The sequence below is a fragment of the Abramis brama genome (assembly GCF_963993115.1).
Source record: "Abramis brama genome assembly, chromosome: 18".
Classification (NCBI taxonomy): Eukaryota; Metazoa; Chordata; class Actinopteri; order Cypriniformes; family Leuciscidae; genus Abramis; species Abramis brama.
This window is the reverse complement of record NC_139980.1, coordinates 34,663,165-34,668,164: the sequence shown is the minus strand read 5'-3', so window position 1 is coordinate 34,668,164 and position 5,000 is coordinate 34,663,165. Positions and strand designations below refer to the sequence as shown.

The following is a 5,000-nucleotide window of genomic DNA, read 5'->3' as shown; positions in this document are numbered from 1 at the left end:
TTTGTATGAACCGAAGTGCATGCCTGAGCTTGTATTGCTGCTTTGACATTGTGGAAAATAGAATAAACAAAATGTATTAGACTTTTTACCCGTTATTATCAATCTAAATTTATCTCGTTTTTAATTTAGGCAAACTTAATTTCGTTTTTTCTTTATTTAAATTTCGTTTTTCTTTATTTAAATTTTGTTTTTTCTTTATTTAAATTTCGTTTTTCTTTATTTAAATTCCGTTTTTCTTTATTTAAATTTCATTTTTTCTGTATTTAAATTTCGTTTTTTTCTTTATTTAAATTTCGTTTTTCTTTATTTAAATTTCGTTTTTTCTTTATTTAAATTTAGTTTTTCTTTAGGCCTATTTAAATTTCGTTTTTCTTTATTTAAATTTCGTTTTTCTTTATTTAAATTTCATTTTTTCTGTATTTAAATTTCGTTTTTTTCTTTATTTAAATTTCGTTTTTCTTTATTTAAATTTCGTTTTTCTTTATTTAAATCTACCCTTTACTGTGTCAGTAATTTGTTAGTCAGAAAAATATTAGACTACCTTAAAAGTATTGCTTAATTAACAGACTGTGTGCGTTTTATATCACTAGTGCAGTGTCCGTTCTCGGAGAATATAGCCGCCCTGCTCGCGTGAGGTGCGCCGCTTCCCGCTCGCGCTGTTCTGTAGTTTACTATTAATTCTGAACGTGTCGCGTCTCGCGTGTCTGTCTATATTGCACCAAATGCGACACTGCACTCCCTTGTGAAGTCGATTGGATGAACGGTTCTCGAAATAATCAAAATGCAAACGGACAGACAGACACATAGAGATTACTACCTATATTCCTTACTGAGCACGAAGCAGCAGTGCAGCCAGCCACAGGTGCGGTTCCCGAGTGTTCTACGTGGTGCGCTAAACTGTGGCGCTGTTACAAAATAGCCTAAATTAAAGCATTTAAAGTTGTGGATAAAACATAGGCTAATTATATTTAGAATACAGTAATATATAACTGCTTATAAAGGAATAAATATCAAGGAGTAAATCAATGAAAATTTCTTTATTGGTGAAAAAAAAAAGTTATACCGTGATATTATACCGTCACCGTTCAAAAGATGAAAAATACCGTGATATTAATTTTAGGTCATATCGCCCACCCCTACTGTGAAGCTGCTTTGATACAATCTGTATTGTGAAAAGCGCTATACAAATATACTTGATTTGATTTGATTTGATACAGCCTCGTCCCCTTTCTTGAATATGGTAACAATTTGGGTATCCCGGAGCTCTGAGGGGAGCTCTTCCCTTTCCCAGACCTTGACGAGTAGATGGTGGATGTGGTGCCAGAGCCTTGGTCCTCCTTCCTTTAAGATCTCCGCGGGGATCCCATCAGGACCACTGGCCTGGTTGTTCCTGAGATTCCTGATGGCATTGTGAACCTCAGTTAGGGTAGGAGGTTCCCCCATGTCTTCTCTGATGGGACTCTGCGGGATATGGTCGGCGATGTCTGGTTCGGCTGAGCTGTCACGGTTCAGAAGTTCTTGAAAGTGCTCCTGCCAACGTGCGTTGATGGAGTCATTGACTTTTAAAAGAGTCTGTCCATCTTTTGGGCGCAGGGGATTTAAGCCGCAGTGGCTAGGGCCATAGACAGCCTTAGTGGCACTAAAAAAGCCCCTGGTGTTACCTGAATCTGCCAGTCTCTGGAGTTCTAGAGACTTTTCTGTCCACCAGTTGTTCTTGAGCTCCCTCATCAATCTCTGAACGTCAGCCTTGGCTCTGGCGTGTGCTGCCCTTTTGGCCTCACATGTTATGTCATTTTGCCACACTCGGAAGGCTTTTCGTTTTCTGGAGATAAGTTGTTCTATCTCTGTGTCATTTTCATCAAACCAGTCCTCATGATTCCTGGACTGATACCCAAGGGTGGATTTGCATGAGTCATGGATGGTGGATTTGAGAAGGCCCCAGTGCTCTTCGATGTTATCAGGATATTCTTGCTGAAGACTTTTCTCGAGAGAGTCCTGAAGTAGTACCCTGGTAATCCAGAGTTCTCGCGAGAGCACAAGTTGAATTTGCTCAGCGAGTTACTCTGGTGTCAAGTAATGATGCTCATTAAATATGCCCCTCTATCTGAGCTGCACCAATCACATCGGGTTATCTGATATAGGCGGGCCAGAGGCGAGATGACGACAGCGCTACGACATCGAAGTCATTAGTAAACATTGCAAGATGGCTATGGATGAACACCATTTGTTTGAAATGGCTTTGGCCGCTACAATGAAAGATTGAGACTTTTTATCTAAAAGAGGAACAGAAGACGGCGCTCGAATCCTTCCTTTGCAAGAAGGGCATTTTTGCTGTTTTGCCGACCGGATACGGTAAGAGTCTAATCTACCAGTTAGCTCCGCTGGTAGCTAAGCGATAACTTGTTGTGATTGGTCGTAGTGTTATCCAATTGCGTGCAGTGAGGTTTTCAAATGCATGCTTTGTGCTGCCCCTCGAACTGGACGATTTTCATTAGTCGACGCCAGACCATTAATCTTTTAGATTTAGGTCTGGATTTCCAGGCTACTGAAGTAGCTGCTGGATGGCAGTTTCAGTCAGGCTGTCAAGGTTCCGTCTTCGCCGGGTCTGCTTCTTCTGAATCCTCCTCCTTTTTTAAAGTTTGATGGACATTGTGGATCGGATGAGGCGGTGGTCTGTCCAGCAGTTGTCAGAGTCTATCATGGCCCTTGTGATGTTCACATCACAGCGGTCCCTGGCCCTTACAATGACATAATCAATGAGGTGCCATTGCTTGGAGCGAGGGTGTCTCCAAGGTGCCTTGAATTTGTTTTTCTGTCGATAGAAAGTGTTGCTGATGACGAGGTTGTGCTGAGCGCACTTACTCAGAAGCAGCACTCCGTTGGAGTTGATGTTACCGATGCCCTCCTTACCAATAGTGCCCTTCCAGAGGTGTTGGTCCCGGCCTACCCTAGCATTGAAGTCTCCAAGGAGGATGATCTTGTCCTCCCTAGGGATTTTTGACAGGGTTTCTTCCAGGCAGGCGTAGAAGGCTTCTTTTTCTTCCACGTCGGAGTCTAGGGTAGGGGCATAGGCGCTCACTACTGTCGCTGTCTGGTTGTTGGCCAACACCAGACGGATTGTCATGAGGCGCTCGCAGGTCTGTCACTGGAGGTGCTGTCCATCAGAGTGCGCACATTCCAGGCTATTTTTAGGGCACCTTTTCTAGCCCCTTCCCCATGTGGGGTAAGCAGAGCGGATCCTGAATAGGACTGCTTAGTCATGGGTGTAGCTGCCGAAGAGCTCGTTCCAAGAGCCCAGCGACTGATTCTGACACCCATCGCCTGATGTGCCAGCTCATGACTAGGGGCTTCCAGACTACACAAACCTGCCCCCGTCGCCACTTGCTGGTCACCATAGGACTTTATCAGGGGTGGTAGGGTGGATTCCCTTTGTGGAGGACGCCTGTGCGTGGCGTTGTTTAACGTCTGGAGGCTGGTGCACAGACAACCACCACACAGTCCTTGGCAGGTCTGGGTTAGGATCCAGTGGCATGGAGTCCGCCTTCCCAGCCGCTGTGATGCTTCACTTAAGTCAGCCATCATCCTCTGCCTGTTCCGCCGTTGAGGTCTTTTGTCTTTTTTTTTCAGGGTATGCTCCCTTAGCCTTTGCCTCTATAGGCTACCCCACAAGGCAGTGGGACTATTTACCCATAGCTGGGGCTGTGGTTGGCGGGTGCCAGGGCATGTCCACTGCTTGGTGGGCCTGCACACTGCGCCTCTGGGGCCCACTGCTGCTCCGAGATCCCCTACAGTTCAGCCTGGGTCTGCTACGGTCCAGTTACCGTGTGTGGCCGCTAAGAGGCACTGTAGGAGTCTTGACGGTGGAGAGGCTGTGTACCGACAGGAGGAGACTTACACACTCGGCACCTCTTTTCGCCCTTGCACAAGGGCTAGTCGGTGGCAGTAGCTGTAAGCAGAATGCAGTATGCAATATCTACTAAACTACAGGCACTACTATCCCAGTACTACTGCACTGACGCATCACACATCACTCACACACACACACTCACTCACTCACTCACTCACACACGCAGACACACTCACACACTCACTCACTCACTCACTCACACCTACACCCACATACACACCCCACCTCAAACCAGCCTCTGTTATCAGGTACACAAACACACACACTCACACACACACACACACACACACACACACACACACACACACACTCAGCTTCATATCCTGTGTTTACAGCACAACATTCAGCTCAGATCATTGTTCGGCCTTTATACTGTGAGCGTTCACCCACAATGCACCTCTCGCTTTGCGGGTTAGTGCCTCTATTCTCAGTGTGTGTGAGTGTGTGCGTGTGTGAGTGTGTGTGTGTTTACAGTCTATATGACGGATGTGCTGTTGTAATTGCTCTGCTCTCTCACTGAGACTCTCTGTCTTCAGATTCACTCAATAATGTGATTGGGGCTTTTCTATCGAGACTCATAAACATGGTGTCGGTGTCAGTGAGATGTGTAGAAATCTATAATGTAATCAAGGGCAACATGTGCAGTGTTTCAACACTAGTGCGCTCCTCGCTGTGCTCCCTATATAGACAGCTGCACACTAAGAGCAAAACCCCTTTCATTTTCTCCACACGGGAATCGATTTCTGGCCATAACTGTTATTCGATGTGTGTACTTTAGTTGAAGCCGTCAGCCCGCATTATTTCAACATAGCTTTTAAATTATTGTGTTTAACAACAGAATTCCTAAAAAAAACAACTACTTTTCCCATGATTCCACAGAGAATTCTCCACCAATCACAGAAGCGAAACAAAGCAAATCTTGGCAAAAGAACTCTTTAGCTCCTCCCACTCCCATGAAGCACTGCGAATTATGTAATTGAGTCAGTCTCATACAATCTCAAACTACTTAAATATTATATATATATATATTAGAGATTTCGATTTAACACATTCATTTAATTAATTAGTAATGGGGAAAATAACACTAAACTTA

At 44.5% G+C, this 5,000-nt stretch overlaps 1 protein-coding gene across 9 annotated transcripts in view; it reads left to right on the top strand.

The window, feature by feature from the left end:
* The window catches only part of wasf1 (WASP family member 1), a 50,928-nt gene that overhangs the window by 41,525 nt on the left and 4,403 nt on the right, over window positions 1–5,000 (top strand). The gene's annotated exons all lie outside the window — the stretch shown is intronic.